The 22,360-nt window shown below is 46.3% G+C and overlaps 1 pseudogene; it reads right to left on the reverse strand.

Annotated features, from left to right (window-relative positions):
* The window catches only part of LOC136570612 (zinc finger protein 208-like), a 625,335-nt pseudogene that overhangs the window by 71,093 nt on the left and 531,882 nt on the right, over nt 1-22,360 (reverse strand).

A 22,360-nucleotide genomic window follows, 5' to 3' on the forward strand; every position in this document is an offset into this window, starting at 1 on the left:
GGGGGGTTCAAAGGGAACAAGAGGGAAGAAGGGATGCGCTCTCTCACGGCAGGCGCGGCAGCGCGGCGGCAGCTGACGAGGGGGCATGGAAGCGATGGGGGACACGGGTTCTGGTGTGGCTTTTGCAAGCGCAACGCCGAGAGCGGCGGCAGCCTCAGCTGGCGCGGTGCCAAAAGCGCGTGTGACGAGCAAGGCTCCCAGGATAGCCGGGGAGGGCTATCAAACCGACGTGGCAGCGTCAGACACGGGCAGTGAGGGTGGAGCAGCTGCAGGGCTCTGGCAGGCTACCGTGGGGGGACGCAGGGGACGCGCGAGGGTGACGTCAGACCTGGAAGTCTGGACCCGGAGATTGGCTCGGATTGCGGCGCGAAAGAGGGTGCCCCCAGGGGGAGGGCTGCACGCTTCGGCGGGGGATTGGATACAGCGTCAGAGGAGGAGGAGAGAGGGACAGGAACAGACAATAGGGAGGAGACTTCGGAGGTGGAGAGGGACGGAGACAGTGACGTCAGTACAGGGGAGGCAGGGGGCGTTCCCGAAGGCGCGCATGCGCAGGAGGTGCGTGCGGAGCGAGGCCGGGGGCGGGTCCGATCCCCTGTGACGTCTCGGGCAAAGAGGAGGGGCCACGCTTGGGGTTCGACATCCCGGGGCTCCACCCCCTCTCCGGTCCCAATGCCTTTAGCCTCAATCCTTATGGTTCAAACCTCTTCCACTCAAAAGAAACATTCAAGTATTCAACCCTCAATGCCAGCTCAGTCAACAGCCATGCAAACTCGGTCTCAAACATGATTGCAAGCGTTGCAGTCTGACAAGCAGGAACCGATCGAGTTCATGGCAGCATCACAGTTGTCCAGGCAGGCGACAGCGCCACCTCGTGGAGGGACGACCACATTGCAGGACATGTCGGACCTGCTCTACAGCGCCACCACATCACCTGCTGGCCAAACTGCAACAATGCAACAATTTTTTCCAACGATATATAAAAAGAAAACCACATTAAAGAAAACAAAAACAACAACAACAACACAATAAAAGGATAATTTTCCGTCAACTTCAGGATTATATGAAGTTGAAGACAGCTCAGATGAAGCACAGCCACAAGAAGAAGAAATGATACACATTACAGCAAGAGAGGCAATTCCAGCATGGATGCTTTCAGCAGTGGAAGCAGCAAGAAATCTTCTGCAGTCTTTTGATGCAGCAAAAAGAACGCGTTCAAGAGAACCTCAAGTTTCTTTTTAAGCTTTAGGAGCAAGACCGAAAACCTCAAGTCAAAGAACATGGAGCGAAGGATCACCAAGAGCCTCCACGATTCCATTGTGCAGGCAATGGCCAATGGAGTTTCCAGAGGAGGAAGAAGAACGACCGATAGAACCAATAGACTGGAAGGAAATTAGAAATGAATTATCAAAAGAAAAGGGTCTGATCAGAGGATCAGGAGACATAATAATGCCAGTGACATATGATGCGCAAGGTCAAAATCCAAGGTGGGAAAGGTTGGGTCATGAAGTGATCAAAGACTTATCAAAGGCCATTCAGAACAACGGTCTGAATTCACAATTCTTCAAACAGCTCCTGAAGGGGACATTCAATACGTATGATTTCACGCCATTTGACATTCGATGTCTTGTGTCAATGATTCTCACTGACACACAAAGTCTTATCTGGGACAGAAGATGGCGAAGATATCTCACAGAGTTGAGAGCCAGCTATCAAGGTGGGCCAAATGCAAACCTCACAGAAGCACAGTTGGCAGGAGATCCACCAGATGACAATCCAGTGGAGCAAGCAGCACGGCTTCCACGACAGGTGTTGAATGACATCAAAGAAGCAGCACGCAAAGCGATCTTGCAGATTGCTCCGGCGGGAGTTCCGGACGTCCCATTCTCATGCGTCAGGCAAGGTCCCACAGAACCATTCTCATCTTTCATAGATCGACTCTCGCAAGCTGTGGATCGACAGGTGACGATTGACGAGGTGAAGCAACCTCTCATGGAAAGTCTAGCTTTCAGCAATGCCAACCCGGATTGTCAACGGGTCATCAGCGCAATGCCAGGACGGCCATCCTTGGCAGAGATGGTGGAGGCATGCAGCAGAGTGGGAACACCTCAGCACGTCACGTTGATCGTGAGGGATGAGCTGAGAGGAGAATGGGGAGAACAGATAAGAAACCCGGAGAGGCAGTCAGAAGATAAGGACAAGGTAGTTGAAAAGATGCTGGAAAAGGTACTCCAACAACAGAATGAAAACATAAATAAAGTTCTTGCAACCATCCAGAAGAAGAACAATCCATCAGGAGGACAATGCTACAAATGTGGGGTGTTTGGACACTTGAAAATGAATTGTCCACAAGCGCACGCACAAGTGCAGACACAAAAACCTGCAAAGCCACTCTGTGCGTGGTGCGGAAGAGGAAGACACTCTGTGAAGGAATGTTATTCCCAGACAGACGTGGAAGGGAATCCTTACCACTTCCGGGAAACGGGAGAAGGAGTGCGCCCACAAACCGTCAGCGCGCGTCGACACAAGTGATGGCGGTGACACAACAACCAGCAGGACAATCATCGGGGATCGCCAAGCAGACGCCCTCAGCAAACTCCTCAGTCGATTCTCAAGCGACCCAGAGCTCCTTCCACCAGGAGCACAGTGCACAATGGCAACTTCCAAATAAATTTGCTTTCTGGATGAAAGTCATGCGGAGGTTCCAACAGGGATCCACGGAGATTCATACAAAAACCAAGATTTCTTAATAATAGGACAGGACAGGAGCAGAATCCTTGGACTTATTGTTTCTCCATCAGTTGTTTCCGCAGACAAAAATGCGGAACTGACAGTTCTAGCAAAAGCACTTCGTCCACCATTGACCGTGGCGGAAAACACTCAGATCGCGAGAACTTTTGCTCTGCCACCACACGCCATTGAAGTCATGTCAATCTTCGATGGAGAAGGGCTTCCTTTGAGGGAACATGTCGAAATACATACCACATGGATAAAACACATAGGTCGAGATTGACCCACGCTCACATGCCAATTAACTTGTGGAGACAGAACAATAGAGGTCAGAGGCATGCTCGACACCGGGGCAGATGTCACAGTAATATCCTACATCTTTTGGCCTCGCAACTGGAGCTTGATTGCACCCTTGGGATCTCTCTCAGGCATAGGGGGAGTTTCTCTGTGTCTGCAGAGTGAGAATGCCATCGTTGTCACGGGACCAGGAAACAAGACAGCGATCATTCGTCCTTTCGTTGTGCAGAAGCCAATCACAGTTTGGGGACGAGATCTCTTGGCACAATGGGGCACGAAGATCGAGGTGGATTTTTAGTCGGGGTCACTGCGGCACTCGCCACATTGAAGTTGACTTGGAAAACGGATGATCCAGTCTGGGTGGATCACTGGCCCCTGGAGCGAAAAAAGTTGAGTGCATTGAAAACCCTGGTCCAAGAACAGTTGCAGACGGGACACATCAAGCCAACAAACAGCCCTTGGAATTCTCCAGTGTTCGTCATCAAAAAGAAGCTGTCAGGCAAATGGAGGCTGTTGCATGATCTCAGGAAGATCAATGAAGTCCTCGAAGGCATGGGACCGCTTCAGCTGGGTCTTCCATCTGTTTCGATGATTCCCAGAGATTGGCCGCTTGTGGTCATTGACCTCAAGGACTGTTTCTTCAGCATTCAGCTTCATCCGGATGATGCTCCGAGGCTTGCCTTTTCAGTTCCAAGTATCAACAAGGAAACGCCTCTGCAGCGGTACCATTGGGTGGTCCTTCCTCAAGGCCTCAAAAACTCGCCAACAATCTGCCAATGGTACGTGGCACAAGCTTTGTCACCAGCGCGGAAGAAATTCCCGAAGGTGAGAATCATTCACTATATGGATGATTTGCTCATTGCGGCATCGACACAACAAGAGCTGCAAAAGGCTCGTGACTGTGTGATTGCAGAAGTGCAAAAGGCCGGTCTGGAAATCAGTGTTTCAAAGATTCAGGAGGTCACGCCTTGGAAATATCTAGGGTGGAAGATCTCGGAGAAAACAATAAGGCCTCAAAAGATGGAAATCAGCACAAGAGTCAACAATCTGCATGATTTACAACAACTTTTAGGGGAAATCAACTGGATGAGGTCGATTTTGGGAATCACAAACAGCGACATTCCAGCGTTGCTTGATCTCTTCAGAGAAGATGCAGACATTCGATCTCCCAGGACGCTCACAGAGGAAGCGAAGAAGGAGTTGGAAAAAGTTACAGATGCCATTCAGAAGAGACAGGCACATCGATTCGTTGAATCGTTGCCTTTCCAATTAGCAGTGTTGGGAAAGAAAGCACAATTCCATGGTTTGATCTTCCAAAGGGATGCGTCTCAGAGAGATCCTTTGATAATCATAGAGTGGATTTTTTTACCGTATAGGCCTTCAAAGACAATTCTGACAGATTTGGAGATGGCAGCACAGATCATCATAAAGGGGAGAACAAGATTGCTGACAATGGCGGGACGAGAATTTTCAAAGATTTATCTGCCTTTGAAGAAAGATTATTTCGATTGGGCGATGCAGAAATCAAAAGATTTGTTAATTGCGTTGTTAGCTTTTCCAGGAGCTTGCACCATCAACTTTCCGCAACATAGAATGTTGCAGTCGCAAATATGCTACAGAGCAAAGCCAAAAATAAGTGAAGAACCTCTGGACGGGATCACAGTGTTCACTGATGGCTCAGGGAAGACACACAAGTCAGTGATCACGTGGATGAACTCAACGACAGGGGAATGGGAATCAAACATGAAGACGGTTCAAGGCTCTACACAAATTGTGGAATTGGCAGCTGTTGTCCGAGCATTTCAGTTGTTCCAACAACCTCTCAATTTGGTCACGGACTCTGCATACGTTGCAAGTGTGGTCAAGCGATTGGAAGGTTCGCTCTTGAAAGAAGTCAGCAACGAAGTTTTATATTCCTATCTAGCAAGCATGAAAACAGTGCTAGAAAGCAGGAAAGAAGAATATTTCATCACTCACATCAGAGCGCACACAACACTTCCAGGATTTCTAGCAGAAGGGAATGCTCAGGCAGACAGAGTGACAATGCCCATTTCACAAACACTTCCGGACATTTTTGAGCAAGCACGACTGAGTCATGCATTTTTTCATCAGAATGTGCAGGCGCTGATGGAATCCTTTCGTCTCACAAAAACTCAGGCGAGGGAAATCATTAGTGCTTGTCCAGATTGTCAACTCGTGCAACCACCTGCTTCAACAGGAGCAGTCAGCCCACGAGGACTGCAAAGTCTTCAGCTGTGGCAAACAGATGTCACAAAATATCCATCATTTGGGAGACTCAAAAATGTTCATGTTTCAGTAGATACATTCTCAGGGGCAGTCTTTGCTTCAGCACATGCAGGGGAAACAGCAGAACATGCTTGTCGACATTTTTTACAAGCGTTTGCATCATTAGGTGTACCTCAAGAAATAAAAATGGATAATGGTCCAACATATACAGGCAGGGTGCTTGACAGATTCCTGAAAAGATGGGGTGTCAGACACACATTTGGCATTCCACATTCACCCACAGGTCAGGCAATCATTGAAAGAACACACCACACCCTGAAATCCCTTTTGGACAGGCAGAAAAAGGGGGAGCCAGAGGCGACACCACACATGAAGTTAAACAAAGCATTGTATGTGTTGAATTTTCTTAACAGTTCATCTTCTGAACCCAATCCACCAATCATGAGGCATTTTTCAAACAGCTCTCAGGCAAAACTAAGGGACAATCCTTTAGTTTTGATCAGAAACCCAGAGACAGGACAAATAGAGGGTCCTTTCAAACTAATCACTTGGGGCAAGGGTTTCGCTTGTGTTTCCACAGGGCGAGGGCTGAAGTGGGTGTCAGCGCGACACGTGAAGCCATTTCGGACAAGAGAGCAAGAGAGCACGGATCCCAGAAGCAGAGAAACGAGCACACAGAAGGAGGAAGAAACTCAAGTTGTGAGCAACAACTCAGAAGAGGGACAAAAAGAATAAAAACTTTGGGGGTTTTTCCTTTGTGGCTTTGAGTGAGAGCATGACAATGATTTTTCATAAGGGTGAAGTCATGGGCTTCATGATGCTCATGCTTTTATCTGTTGCTTTAAGCAATGGAGAAAATCTACCCATCAATCAGCCAAAACAAAATGTTTGGGAAACTTTAGCCCAGGCAGCAAACTTAGAAAGTATCTGCCTGACACATTCGAAACCAGGGAAACCATTCACAGCATGCATGGTTGGGTTGCCAGTGAGTGAATGGCCAATTCCAGGACACTCTCCAATGGAGATTTCGCAGGTCATCAAAGATCCTGTGAATGAATGGTGTGCTTGGACACATCTTTTACCTGTGGCTTCTACCGAACCGCAGGAATTGGAAATTTTCGGGTCCACAACAATGGAACTATGCATGAAATTCGAAATTTCGAATGTGTCAAGGACAAACAAAAGCGTTGATGTCACTCCAAATCACAAATTTTATAGAAACGCGTCATCTTGGTGCAATCACACCGAGACGACAGCCAAAGGATCAATCCAGGTCCCAGTGCAATTGCCACGTGGGTTGTTTTTAATTTGTGGGGACAGAATTTGGCACGGCATTCCTGCAAATGCCAAGGGAGGTCCATGCAGCATTGGGAGGATTTCAATGTTATCACCAGATTTGAAAGTATTGAGAGAGCAAAAACATAAAGAGAAAAGGTCCTTGAAACATTACAGTGCAAACTGTGATGATGAAGTATACACCTCGGACAAGGCAAGGAGAATTGCGGCAGCAATTTTCTCACCTCCGACAGCGTCGGGGGTGGCCTTGACTCAACTGGACCACATGAGTTGTTGGTTGAGCAAGCATGCTCAATCAGTCTCTCTCGCTTTGAGTGATATGTTAAAAGACATAAATAGTGTGAGAGAGGCAACTCTTCAAAATAGGGCAGCAATCTTCTTGGTGCAAACAGAATGGGGAGATGTGGGAACTCAGCACATTGCTCCCGATGTCCAGAGATGCCAGGAGAACCCTTGGGGGTCTCGAAAATCCTGGAATGTTGCCAAGAGTGCTTGGTGGCTTGATTTTGATCCATCCACAGAAGTGACAGCAGTTTGAGGACATGAGAATCACTTTAGAGTGAAGGGTGTAAAAGGGACACATTTAGAGGGTGAAATATAAACTTTAAGGTTTTTGGTACAGGGGGGTTATGGAGACAAGATGGAGGGATCAGGGTGTGTCTCGTCCTTCTTTCTTCTTCTTGTCTTCCATCTCCTGTGGTGATGTTGGCATTTGGGGATTGGTTTATGGTGAAAGTGCACTTGCCAACATGGGTGAAAAGTATTGGAAAATAAAGGTAAATATCATGTACATAGATTTTAGTATAAAAAGACATGACCGCCTCGTGGGTGGTCAGAGTGCCCTTGGCTGCCTTGCAGATCAGACCTCTGTTGGGCAGACAGAAAATTTTGTAGATAAGAAACAATAAACAATCTGAAGATCGAAAAGCTGAAGAGTCCAGACTCGTCCGGGCAGAGACAGACAGCCGAACCCGACAAAAAAACTCCAAAAAATGCCAAACAATACGTAAAAGTCCCCCAAATAACCCCAAACAAATCCAAATAACCACAAAAAAAACAAAACAAAAAAAGCGCCAAATTTAACCCAAAAAATCCCAAATGATTTCAAATACACCTAAAAAAACCCCATATAAATCAACATAAACCCCAAGAACCCCAAATATTTCCAAATAAGCCCAAATATTTCCAAATAAGCCCAAACAAACCCAAATACTTCCAAATAAACCAAATTAATTCCAAAGAAGCCCAAAGAAACAAAAATAAACCAAGTAAAACCCAAGATAAACCCCAAATAGTCCATAAATAACACCAAATAAACCCAAAGAAACCCCAAGTAACCCCAGTTCCTTAATCCCCACCCCAAAACAGATACTGACTGATGCTGAATTTTGCCCCAAAAGGCGAGAATAAGCTGCCCAGAGACTGGATTTGAGGTCTATAGGCAGGAGGTATTTATTGGCAACGCGTTGGAGAAATCGCTAAATGGATTTCCAAATTGTGTACAGCAAAAGCAGGTTTTTATACAATTTTGAAAAAGGATTACATCATTATTACATGCATATTCATAGGTAGGCAGGAGTACAGTCGGAGTCTTCCAGGAATTCTTGGTCTTCCTTAGTTAAATTTTAAGCTTTTCCTAATTTGGGCAGTTTCCTGTTATTCTTGGCATGTTTTTCCATGGCTTGGCAGAAGTTATTGTTGTAGTTGGCTTGATTCTAATGGCTTGGCAGGTCACTTTAAATTATTGGCTTCCATTTCTGCTTTTCTTTTCAAATATTCTAATTCCAATGTTTCCTCTTCAAATATTCTAATTCCAAAGTTTCTTCTGTGTGTGTTTTTTGGTTAACTTATCTAGATATCTGATCAAAGTTAGGGCTCCCTAACAGTGTATTTTAGGTTATTTATTAACTTATCCAAATATCTGATCAAAGCTCTTCCTAATAGTGTATTTTAGGTTATTTATTAACTTCTGCGATTCCCTTGATATACTTTTAAGTGTCTTTTAATTCTTTTATTTCTCAAAAACTTATTGTTCAATATAATGAATGGCTTCATTCCCCCCTTTTCTTATAACTTACGAATTCTTTCGTCAAATTCTAATCCTATAGGGCGCTGATACGCTCGTACCATAGCCCAAATCATTTGGGTCCTTCTCATTATGATTCTTAGTCTCCACCACATACAAATATTTGTGAGAGTTAATAGTAACAGAATTACAATTACTATTAGCATTGGGTGTACCAGGTAGTTGAAGACCTGTGTAGCTGTTGGGGAGTATCCTATAAAGATATCCCACCAATGATGCTGGCCTACTTGTTCCACTTCGGTCAGGACATTCTTTATTTTTTCTGAATTATGTTCTACCTGCCATACCATTCGTTTAGTTGTTTGATTCACCTTTTGCACCAATTTCTTTACTTTAGGATGTGCGAGCATTGCTTTAAGAACTTTGACGTCCATCCCTATTTGTAATTTCGGTATCTCTCGATATAGGTTAAAATCTGCGTTAATTAGCTGTTGAGTAGTTATTGGGACAGTATAATGAAAATCACAACCTACTATCTTGGTGAAGTTGCATACACAGAAGTTAGTATTGTTAGTCTCCATTTGGCAATTATCTATAGTGATGTTGTCACAAGCTGTCCTTACGCAAGCGCACCCATTCCCTATATAGTAAACTTGTGATTGTGTTCTATTATGCGGAAGCATTTCAAATGTACATACACTATTTTCGGCATCTAAGCATAAATCTTCTGCTTCTACTACAGCGTTCTCGCAGACATAGCCTAATTGTCCTCTAGGAATACATGCTTCTGTGCTAACCGATTGCCACCTATTTTTGGTATTATCATAACTGGCCCAGACATTATGGTCTATTGGCCTGACAATGACATCTTGATGTATTGTCCCAAGAGTGAGGATAGGAAAGATAGCTCTTTCCTCTGCTGCACTAATGGTGAGGACATAGGCTTCAATGTGTTCTTGTTGAGGCTCATAAGTGAAATTTACTAATTGCCACCAGGCTTGGTGGTCCTTCTCAAATTGTGTAGTATGATTGTCCTTTAATATTGTTTCTCTTATCTCTTGAGGTAATATACCTGACGTTCCTTCTCTCATTATTCCTGCTGCTACTGATTGTACCCATTGTTGCGTCTGAGGGCATTGGATAGCTAGTGCAATTTCTTTGCTAAGTTCCCCTGTATAGTCAGCAAACTTTGCAAAATCCTCTGCAGTGTTGTTTGCTACCATGGTTAGCAATTTTACTACTAGCGATTGTGTTTCTGCTAATGTGATCATGGATGAACTGAGAGGCATTTTAAGCTTCCCCAGGTTCGGCGTGACAGTACTCAATTTGTTTACTAACACTTCTTGATCTATCGTGTTTAATATACCAAATCCGGTGCCAATCCACCCACTTACATCTCTTTGTGCTCTTCTGTGATGAGACCTTGTTGCTAACCATGCATTCCATCCCTTAAGGCTTTGCTGTATAAATGGTTGGCAATCCTTCTGCAAATATGTAATATCGGTGTGGATGTTCATCTGTACCTTTTTCAGGGAATAAGTGGGGTCTAACAATAATTTTTGTTCATTAGATTTTCTTATCACCTGAGGCCCTATAAAGGTTAGGTTATGTACTGCTATACATTCCACCAGTGGAGTGGTTTCTTGGGGCAAGTCTAGATCTGGGTACAATGGGATCACGTCTTCTGGTAATGCCACCTTATATCCGACAGCACGCTTAGGGAAGCTAGAACCCAGTTCCAGCATTTTCAACTCTCTTTCACATGTGAACGTCATCGACTGATCCAATCTAAATGCCATCTCACACTGTGCTTTCCCTTCCTCAGGACCACTAGATGCTACAATCTTTCCTGCAGAAAAGAGAAGAGGGTGAAGGTCAAGGGTTATGTTTTGAGGATGTAGTTCCCCAAGCGGATCTTCTGTATAAATTACTGAGTCTCGGGGTTGTGATCCGGGTGGATCTTCCCTGAAGTCACTCCACTGACATGAAATTGGGCCCTTTTGCTGAATCCAGACGGTGGGCTTGCCCATTTTCACTGGACTAAAAGTAATTAGGTTATGTTCAGAGGCTGCCATCAAGGGATGAATTGTTAATACTAGCCGCCTTGTTTTTCCTTCTACTGGGTCAAGCTCTCGACACCCAATTTGGATTAGGTCTCCCTTGTATGCTACCATGGTGGGCTGATTCCACGCTTTACTTGCGTATGGCTGATTGTTACGTAAGGCATAAACCTCAAAATAGGGTCCCTTCGGTTCCGTTTCCATCTCCGGGTGGATACACTGGTGTGCATTAGACCATGGGTCTATTGGGGCAGAGTCTTGGGGAAGAACTATACTTATCGAGAGTCCAATGATCAGGGTTGTGAAGGTCTGAGGTGGAGTCAGGATCATGATATCTGTTCCTCTTGTTTATTCTCCGGAGCCTTCTTGACCCGAGAGTAATGAATCCACGTGGGTCGCTCCTTGATCCGAACCGCGGTGAAGGTAGTCAGCAGCACTTGGAAAGGTCCCTCCCACTTCTCTTGTAGGGGTTTTCCTAAAAGATTCTTAACATACACCCAATCACCGGGATTAAACGGATGCAATTTGCAATCAGGTTGTTTAGGTTGGTGCTCTATCACCACAGCAGCATTCTTATTGAACTGTTTCCCCACCGTAATTACATAATCATAAATGTACTGGTTACCGATTTGGTCTATAGCGTCCCCATTTACAATTTGCATAGCATAAGGTCTACCATACAAAATTTCAAATGGGCTTAACTTTTCTTTTGATCTTGGTTTGACTCTCAGCCTAAGCAGAGCAATAGGCAAAGCTTGATACCACTGCAAATTAGTCTCCTGGCATATTTTGGCAATTTGCTGTTTGATGAGATGATTAATCTTTTCCACTTGCCCACTGGCCTGTGGACGGTAAGGCGTGTGTAATTGCCATTTGATTTGTAATGCTTTGCTTATTGCTCTCACCACTTTTGCACAGAAATGTGTACCCCTATCCGAAGAAATGCTCTTCGGTACCCCAAACCGTGGAATAATTTCATTCAACAGTACTTTAGTTACTTCCCTTTCCTTATTTGTCCTACAAGGGAATGCTTCAGGCCACCCAGAAAATGTATCAGTTAATACCAACAGATACCGAAACCCCCCTTTTCTTGGGAGTTCAGAAAAATCAATTTGCCATACTTCACCTGGGAATTTACCTCGATTTATGGCTCCTTGGTGTACCTTGGTCCCCGTATTTGGGTTGTTTTTCAGACACCGCTCGCACTGGGGTGTAACGTGTTTTACGGTAGTAAATAATTTCGGTCCTGCTATCCTGGCTTGCAAATATTGGTAAAGCGGATCTAGACCCCAATGGGCCTTTTCATGCTCTGTCTTTACAATCTGCCACATTAGGTTCCCTGGTATTATCAACTGTCCTGTCTCCAATTGTCCCCATCCACTGTCTAACAGTTTACCTTTATTCCTTTGAATCCATCTATGATCTGATTCCTGATAATTTGGTTGGAGGTTTACATCCAGCTCTCCTGGTATTAGAGCTGTTATATTTACCTCTCTGGTCCTTGCAGCAGCTAATTTAGCTTCTGCATCTGCCTTTCTATTCCCAACTTCTGGAGTAGTGTTACCTTTTAGGTGTCCTTTACAATGCATTATGGCCACTTGTGCTGGGAGTTGGACTGCTTCTAGCAATCATAGGATTTCCTCTGCATGTTTGACTATTTTCCCTTGAGTAGTCAACAGTCCTCTTTCTTTCCAGATGGCTCCATGAGCGTGCACAACAGAAAAGGCATATTTAGAGTCTGTCCAAATATTTATTCGCATGTTCTCTGCCAATTCCAGAGCTCGAGTCAGAGCTATCAATTCTGCCTTCTGGGCTGAGGTCCCTGCAGGCAAAGGGTTTGACTCGATTACCTCTTCTGTGGTAGTTACTGCATAACCAGCCATTCTTACTCCTTGTTTTACGAAGCTGCTACCATCCGAGAACCAGTCATCTGCATCTTCGAATGGCTCTTCTTTGAGATCCGGGCGACTGGAGTAAACGGCTTCGATTGTTTCCAGGCAATCATGCTCGATGGGTTCTGCTGAAGTCTTCCCTTCTAGGAATGAAGCTGGGTTCACAACGTTAGTTACCTGGATAGTAACATCATCTGACTCAGCCAAGATAGCTTGGTACTTTAGGAATCTGGAAGGTGACAGCCAGTGATTTCCTTTCTGCTCTAACACAGCAGACACAGTGTGAGCTACTAACACAGTCATTTTCTGGCCCAGAGTGAGCTTTCTGGCTTCTTCAATGTTGATTATCACTGCGGCTACTGCTCTTAGACAGCCAGGCCATCCTTTACTCACTTCATCCAACTGTTTGGAGAAGTAGGCCACAGCCCTTTTGTGCGGTCCTAACTGTTGTGCTAGGACTCCTAGGGCCATTCCTTGTCGCTCATGAGAAAACAGCCAGAATGGTTTTGTCACGTCTGGAAGACCCAAGGCTGGTGCTCTCATGAGTTCCTGTTTCAGTCTCTTATAGGCTCCCTTTGCCTCGGGAGTCCAAACTAGAACACCCTTACTTTCCTTTAGTAAGTCATAGAGTGGTTTGGCGAGTATTCCGTATTGATAGATCCATAACCGACACCAACCGGTCATCCCCAGGAAGGCACGCAAATCTCTTACCGTCTCTGGTTTAGGCATTTGGCAGATGGCTTCTTTCCTGGCTGCTCCCAGGGATCGCTGTCCTCTGGAAACTTCATATCCCAGATACACCACTTCTTCTTGTACCAGCTGTGCTTTCTGTTGAGAAACTCGATATCCACTTAAACCCAGAAAGTTTAACAGGGAAATAGTCCATTCAATGCATTCTTCTTCTGTTTCTGTTGCTATTAGGAGGTCATCTACATATTGCAAGAGAGTACCATCTCCCAGCGGCCTTTCCCACTGTTCTAGTTCTTTGGCTAGTTGATTCCCAAAAATTGTAGGGCTGTTTTTGTATCCTTGTGGCAACACCGTCCAGGTGAGTTGGGTTTTTCTTCCCCTATCTACAGATTCCCATTCAAATGCAAAGATCTTTTGGCTCTCCGGAGCTAAAGGAAGGCAGAAGAATGCGTCTTTTAAATCTAACACTGTGAACCATGTCAAATTATCTTTTAATTTAGTTAAGAGTGTGTAAGGGTTAGCAACTACCGGATGTAGTGTCTTGGTTATTTCATTTACTGCCCTCAGGTCTTGGACTAATCTATAAGTTCCATTAGGTTTCTTTACTGGCAGGATTGGGGTGTTAAAATCTGATTCACATTCTATCAATAACCCTAATTCTAAAAACCTTGTGATTATGGGCTCAATTCCCTTTCTATCTTCTAACCTCAGTGGGTATTGTTTCCTACTTACCGGCCTTGCTCCAGGTATAAGTTCAATAATGATAGGTGTTGCTTGTTGTGATTTCCCAGGTATATCAGTAGCCCATACTAATGGATATGTTTCACTCAGGATACGCTCAATATTGTGACTTTCAGGCTTCGGTTCTATACAACTGATTGTTAGGCTTAGGGCTGTAATCAGTTGCTCTTCCCTTACTTGAAATTCCAATTTGTCTTTGTTGAATTTTATTACGGCTCCCAAGTTCTCCAGTAAGTCTCTTCCTAATAGAGGCTTTGGTGAATTTGGCAAATACAGAAACTGGTGAATCCCCATTTGTTTCCCAATTTTGTATTTGATAGGTCTCAAAAAGTAAGCTTTTTCTGGTTGGCCTGTTGCTCCCACAACTTGTACAAATTCATCACTCTTAGGTACCAATTCTTGATTTAAAAACCGAAAATGTTGCTCCTGTATCAATCAAAAAATCCAATTCCTTTTTACCTTCCCCTAGCTCCATTTTAACCAGTGGGTCTGCTAGGGTACGGCCCACCAGTCCCCCTCATTCACTGCCCTGATGTGCGATAGTTGTAGTGTCCATTGATCTTTCTCTTAGTTGAGGGCACTCACGTTTCCAGTGTCCCGTTTGGAAGCAATAGGCACACTGGTTTGGCCCTATTCTAGCTGGGTGGGGTTGGAACCTCCCTCCCCCTCTCACTGGGTAGCCTCTTCCCCTACCCCTGGTATTAGGTCCCAAATGGTTTGTATTTTGAGCTGTTATTGCTGCAGCCACTATTCGACCTAGCCTCTTATCTTCCTTTTTCTTTTCCTCTATTTCTCTATTATTATACACTTTCCACGCCTCATTCAGCAATGCCTCCAGGTTTTTGTTTGCTGGATGCTCAAGCTTTTGTAATCTCTTCCTAATGTCTGGGTTACTCTGTCCCATCATTAATCCTAACAGGTGTTGTTTCCCTTCTTCCGTTGCTGGGTCCAGGGGTGTGTATTGTCTCATGGCTGCCCGAAGTCTATCCAAAAACTCTGATGGGGTCTCATCTTTTCCCTGCCTGATGTCATATAGCATCGACCAATTGATAGCCTTAGGGATCGCATTACGCAAGCCCATCGCTATCAGTTTTCTATACTGCACCAGCCTCCAATAATGCTCTTCATTGCCCGGGTCCCATTCTGGTTTACTGCTGGGGAAATTATCTTCTAGTCTCCCCGATAACACTTGAGCATGTCGTTTTCCTGTTTCCAATACGAGTTCCCTTTCTGTATCTGTCAACTCTGACAGCATCACCTCTATATCTTCCCAATCAATATCCAAATTCTTTGCCATTAATTCAAACCTCTTCGCTACTCCCTCTGGATTCCTCCTGAAGTTCCTTGCCTCATCCCTCCAATTGTTCAGATCACTTGTTGAGAACGGCACCTTTATTCTAGTCCTCTCCCCTACCATTGGCATAAGTTGTCGGAGAGGAGCTATCGTATGGTTCCCCTCCTCTCTTTGCTCTGCTTCCCTCCGTGCCACAGATCTGGTATAATACGAGTGACTAGTCCCCTCCCCGGGATCTTCTTCCAACCGCCTCTCACTCTGCATCTGTCGCCTTTCTTCCCGCATCTGCCGGTGCCTATCCTGTTCCGGGCTACCGTCCTCCTCATCTTCTGTTCCCCTTCCATCTCTCTTATCCTCTATATGAATTACTATATTCAGCTTCTGTGAGTTGTTCTCGGCCCCCCTTTCGCATGTCTCATTGTCATTCTTTTCACTATATTTCAACTTAGAGACGTCGCCCCCCAGTGAGTCACCTTTGTCTCCAGTCCTCGGTGTGCTGGTTTCCATTCTACAGGTACCTGATTTCCTTAAACTTCCATTCCTAGGTGTGCCACTATCCCCACATGGACTTAGTTCAGGCAGGCTGCGTGTCTCCCCTCGGCTCTCTTCTCCATGTGGACTGCCCCCTTCCCTCTCAACTTCTAGTCTGGGTGGGCTGCCAACATCCCTGTAGCTCCCCGACCCCTGTGGACTATCCAGTCCCTGTGGGCTGCTTTCCCTCTTGTTAGTCCCCGATTTTAATGGGCCACCCCCCTCCCAGCTGTTGTCTAGCTTCTGAGGGCTGTGCCCAAACTTAGATTTCCACCATCGTTCCAGTTCCTTTAATGGGCTAGGATCCCCTTGTTCCTCTTTTGGCCTGGGAAGAGGCCCTTCCCGTCCTGGGGCGAATGGATGGTATTCCCACAGGCTTATTTCGCTCTCCTTCCCACTGTCCCTTCTTGTTAACTTAAGACATCGTTGCCCAATGCTACATGCATCACAGCAACGTTCTTTAGGCTTTGAGCCTTTCTTATCTTTTTCCAGGGCTAGTACTAGGGGGTCCTGAGGTGCTACGTTTACCCCGCACTCTTTTTGCCACTCCGGTTTATTTCTTAAGGTAAAGAACATATCAGCATACATCACTTCGTCCCATTTATTAAGTTGACGAAGGAAAAGCATCAGTTGTAAGATAGTGTTATAATTAGTTGTTCCCTCCAGCGGCCATTTCTCATCGTCATCTAACTTATACAATGGCCACCACTGTGTGCAATATTTAAGGAGTGTCTTTTTACTTATGTTTCCCCCCGGAATCCCTCCCAAGTCCTTCCAGTGCTTTAGGATACATCCTAAGGGGGTTTTCATATTTACGTCCTTACTCTGTTGACCTCCCATTACTATTCCCTGTGGCTGTGTTTACTGTTTAACCGGATCAGTCCCTTTCCCGCAAGTACTGTTTGCCAATTTATTGCAACACTTCACACACACAATTTCCAATCGCTTCGTCCGTTTCCGACCTGGCTTCTCGCGAAGAACAGGAACTGCGGAGCGGGACTCCCTCTCGCTTCGCAGCGATGCTGCGTCTCATTCACTCTCATCCATACCCACACACCTTTATCTACAAGATTACATAGAGTGACAAAATGTCTCCTGTAAGATTTGCAACAGACACATAGAACACCACAAACTGACCGAAAATGTCTCCTGTAAGATTTGTAACAGACACATAGAACACCACAAACTGACCGACCTCTCTCCCGGTCTCAGAGAGCAATTAATTCACAGTAAATATAACATTAAACACAATATTAAAACAGTTTCCCACACAACAAGAAGAACCCAAAAATACCAAGATAAATGAAAAACAAATATTCCTTCCAGCAGGACTCTAACCTGCGTTTCTAATATTCCTTCCAGCAGGACTCTAACCTGCGTTTCTATTACCGGGACTCTAACCCAGCTGGGATTTTTTTACCAGGGCGTCCCCTGGAATCCCTTCGAGCGGTCACGTCTGACCCTCGTTTCCCAATAAAGCGCTTTACCATAAAACGTATAAGCAAAGATAAATACCTCTTAATTTGGAGCAGGAGATGCAGAAAGTTCTTGTCCACCGATGCGCGTTGGCTGGGGGATGGGGGTCTCTTCTGACAGAATTCCGTCAGGGGCCCTGAAGAGGTCCCAGTCCCCCGAGTCAAGGCTCGGACAGACCCTTTTCTGTCCTGCCGCGGTCGCCAAAAATGATGCCGAATTTTGCCCCAAAAGGCGAGAATAAGCTGCCCAGAGACTGGATTTGAGGTCTATAGGCAGGAGGTATTTATTGGCAACGCGTTGGAGAAATCGCTAAATGGATTTCCAAATTGTGTACAGCAAAAGCAGGTTTTTATACAATTTTGAAAAAGGATTACATCATTATTACATGCATATTCATAGGTAGGCAGGAGTACAGTCGGAGTCTTCCAGGAATTCTTGGTCTTCCTTAGTTAAATTTTAAGCTTTTCCTAATTTGGGCAGTTTCCTGTTATTCTTGGCATGTTTTTCCATGGCTTGGCAGAAGTTATTGTTGTAGTTGGCTTGATTCTAATGGCTTGGCAGGTCACTTTAACTTATTGGCTTCCATTTCTGCTTTTCTCTTCAAATATTCTAATTCCAATGTTTCCTCTTCAAATATTCTAATTCCAAAGTTTCTTCTGTGTGTGTTTTTTGGTTAACTTATCTAGATATCTGATCAAAGTTAGGGCTCCCTAACAGTGTATTTTAGGTTATTTATTAACTTATCCAAATATCTGATCAAAGTTCTTCCTAATAGTGTATTTTAGGTTATTTATTAACTTCTGCGATTCCCTTGATATACTTTTAAGTGTCTTTTAATTCTTTTATTTCTCAAAAACTTATTGTTCAATATAATGAATGGCTTCATGACCAATCAGAACGCGCAGCACGGATGACAATCCAGTTGCTGGGCAGAAACTCAGAGCACTGGCCCCACTCAGCGATTTTCAGCCAATCAGCGCCCGGGCCGACTCTGACTCATCAGTTGCCAGGCACAGACCAAGGCCTCTCACCGCGTTCAATAATCAGAGACGGCGCGGGGTAATTTCCAGCCAATCAGAGCGTGTCTCGCTGATGACTCATCAGTTGCGAGGAGCGGAATTTGGGGAGGGAGGGAAGGTGACCCTGGGGATGGGCTGGGGACCCCAAATTAATCCAAAACGGGGTTGGGACCCCAAAACGGAGCAGGAGGGGCCTGGAGCCCCCAAAACCAAACCCGGGGAAGGGAATTGAGGAAACGATCGGAAAGGGGAGGGAGAATGGGGAAAAGAGGGGGCTGGGACCCCCAAATTGAGCTGGGAGGGGGATGGGATCCCCAAACAGGATGATGCCAATTTTCTTCCTGGAATATGTAAAGTAGTTTATGGATATGCATGAGGCTCTATGAATATACAATAGGCTAATGTCATGGGAGACAAGGACCATCGAGCAAAGGTTGTTATGGCCACCAAGACCCCCCAGTTATTTTCGGAGACACCCCTTAATTAATCTGGTTTTAAGTACATCAGCCTGTTGCATATTCATAGACCCTCATGCATATTGATAAACTCATTTACATATTTCAGGAACTATTTTACATGGCCTGTCCTTGGGGGTGTCTCCCCATTTCAGGAGCCTCCACTGAAATGGAAAATGCCAACCCCATTCCTTTGATTAGTCATAATAATAATAATAATAATAATAATAATAATAATAATAATAATAATAATAATAATAATAATAATAATAATAATAATAATAATAATAATAATAATAATAACAGAAATAAGAATATTATTAATATATTCTATTAAAATAATTTGAAATTAAGGGTCTCTCAGGCAAAGTTATGGGAGTAAAAATAACAGTTCTTTATTAGGAAAAATTCAAAATACAAATGCATTAGTACAAACAAAAAAAAAACAGTGACAGAGTCAGAATCCTCTGGGAATCCAGTGAAGAAGGTCGATCCTCTTGGAATCCTGTGGCAAAATGGCTGATCTTCTGGGAACCCAGTGGGAAAAGGCTGATCCTCTGGGAATCCAGTGGGAAAGGGCTGATTCTCTGGGAATCCAATGGGAAAAGCTCAAATTTGGGGAATCCAGTGAGAAAAGGGCTGATCCTCTGGGAATCCATTTCTTACCCCCCAAAGACAGGGCAAAAGGGCTGTGGAGTTTTTATAGGGTATCCCAAGGGTGGAGTTGGGGTTTGGGTCAGGGGAGGAGTTCTTAGCAACACAAGAAGGGTGAGATCAAATTCCTGCCTCTTAGCAACAGCAGCACTCCACACAGAACGTGTCCCCACATCCTAAATTTCCTCTAAAACAACTGAGAAATTATGGAACTGCAGATATATTCAATCAATTTCCTTCATTTAACCCACTTTTGGGTGTTTTTAAAGGATGAAGGTGAAGCAGAAGAAAATTAAGGCCAAACCAAAAGGAGAAGCAGCCAGGTGTGTTCCCAACATGGATCACAGGGAATGTGCGTGACCAGGGCTGTGCCCAAAGTGCCTCCTCCAGTGGGGGATGGAGCTGGAGCAGCACACGAAGCTCTGCCTGCACTCAGGGCACTCACAGGGCTTCCCTTACCGGTGCCTCCGTTGGTGTCTGGTCAAGTTAGAGCTCTGTGAGAAGCTCTTCCCACACTGGGGACACTCGTAGGGCCTCTCCCCTGTGTGGATGCGCTGGTGGGTGATGAGGTGGGAGTTCTGCCTGAATCCCTTCCCACAGTCGGGGCAGTGAAAGGGCCTCTCCTCTGTGTGAATCCGATAGTGCAGGAAGAGAGAGGAGCTGGTCAGAAACCTCCTACTACATTTATCACACTCGTAGGGCCTCTCCCCAGTGTGGATGCGCCGGTGGGTGACAAGGGTGGAGTTCTGCCTGAATCCCTTCCCACACTCAGGGCATTGGAAGGGCCTCTCCTCCGTGTGAATCCGATAGTGCAGGAGGAGATTGGAGCTGGTCTGAAACCTCTTCCTGCATTTATCACACTCGTAGGGCCTCTCCCCAGTGTGGGTCATCTGGTGCCTGATCAGGCTGATCCTCTGGCTGAAGTGCATCCCACACTCAGAACACTTGCACGGCCTTTCTCCAGTGTGGATCCTCTGGTGCTTGATCAGGCTGGAGCTCAAGCTGAAGCTTCTACCACACTCCCCACACTCGTAGGGCTTCTATCCAGTGTGGGTCCTCTGGTGCTTGATCAGGCTGGAGCTCTGGCTGAAGCTCTTCCCACACTCCCCACACTCGTAGGGCCTCTCCCCAGTGTGGGTTCTCTGGTGCACAATCAGGTCGCAGTTCCACCTGAAGCTCTTCCCACAATCCACGCATGTATGGGGCTTCTCCCAGTCATGGAGCACCAGCTCCGAGCTCTGGCTCCATCTCCAGCCGCCTTCCCGGCCCAGGCTGGTTCTTTCCCCCTCACATCCCCGCCATCTGTGTTTGCAGCCCCTCCTCGTGCGGCATCTCCGGGGCTTTTCCTCCCCGTTGGCTTCAAGCACTGTGGAGCTGCTCAAAACGGCCTCTGCCACCAGGTTCTGCCGCGGGCATTTGTCCTCCCTGCTCTCCATGCTCAGCTCCTGCGCTGGGGGAGGAAGGACAAGGACAGCATGGGATTTGCCTCCGTGCCACAGGCAAGGGCAAGGGGATCCCCCCAGGGCTGAGCTGCAGCCAGGGGCTGTGCTGGGCTGGGAGATGGAGCAGCACAGAGGGGAAAGGGGCACTGACTTCCTCCTCACCTGCCTCAGTGTCCTGGGGCATCTTCCTCTTCCTCGCAGCCTCCCTGGGGTTGGCAATGGGAAATCCTGGTTTGGGGAAAACAAGGGATGAGCACGTTTGTAGGAGCGTCAGGGGGTAGGATGGTCGGGATGGACGGAGACGAGAGATCTCTGCAGCCAGGCCCTGGAACTTGCGGTTTATTGCAAAGGGCCTGGGTGCAGGGCCCTGCTTGGAGCTGCCAGGCACAGCTCGGAGCAGGCCCGAGAGAAGAGAGGGGTAGAGAGGGTGACAGGGTAAGACAGTAAAAGGGGAAGAGCGTAAGAGAGTAAGGTTCCCATTACAATACAATAAATCTTCTTCTGTGTTGAATATTCTATTTCTCACTAACCAATCTAGTACAAGATACAAATCCTAGAGCATTTACATACAGCCTGTAAGAATCACTACATCACCATACTGTGTTACATTTTAAATGCTAAAAACTCCTCTTTGGACCCCTTCTGCTGAGCTAGTAGGGTCTGCTCTGACCCTTGGATCTGTCTGCAAGCAGAGGGAATTGTTCCATCAAAAGGGGATTACCTTCAGTTGGGCCACACCATTGTTTTCCAGTTGTTCACTAACTGAGGTATCTCAAAGCTTGCTTTCATTTCAATCTTCCTTATACTTTCTATATTGTCAAAATCTTTTGCCAGACAATCATATTTATAAGGCTTTCCTGTTTCATCTTCCCCAACACACGTTGAGTTTGAAGGTCCCTCTGCCCGACTCCATCTCTACAAGTCACTGGCCATCTGGGCTCCAGAAAAACCTCCCAAACACCAAGATTCAGCCCTGAAAAAGCCACCCAGGAGTTCCCCGGCCCTGGTCCCTCCCCTCTGGTGTTCGGGGGTTCCCCCCTGTCCCAGCTGCTGGGGTCACGCTTGGATTGGGGGTCCCCCTTCTCCTCGGTGCCCGCCCTGCCCAGGCTGCTGGCAGTCCCAGCAATGCCAAAAGCTCCCCCCGCTTCGCTCTCCCCATTTCGGGATGCCGGGGCTGTTTGGGCTCCCGGGCTCCCTTCTCCCCTCATTCTCTGCTCTGGGCTGCAGCGGCTCCAAGGAGTCCCCCCTGCCCCTCTCCAGGCTCTTGAGGCTCCCGCCAATGGCGGCGCTCCCCCTCTCTGGGCTCCCCACTTTGGGCTCCTGGGGCACACAGGGCTCTGCTCCTCCAGGCTGCCTCTGCCGGCAGCCGCCACCGCCACCCCCCGATGTCCCCCCAAGGGGCCTTTTCTGCTCAGCCTTGGACTTCTTCATTCTCCAAACATCCCCCCAAAAACCCAACCCAGGGACCCCCCGGGATATCCGGGCCGAGCTCCCCCTCCCCGCTCACAGGAGC

The sequence above is a fragment of the Molothrus aeneus genome, unplaced genomic scaffold (assembly GCF_037042795.1).
Source record: "Molothrus aeneus isolate 106 unplaced genomic scaffold, BPBGC_Maene_1.0 scaffold_35, whole genome shotgun sequence".
NCBI lineage: Eukaryota > Metazoa > Chordata > Aves > Passeriformes > Icteridae > Molothrus > Molothrus aeneus.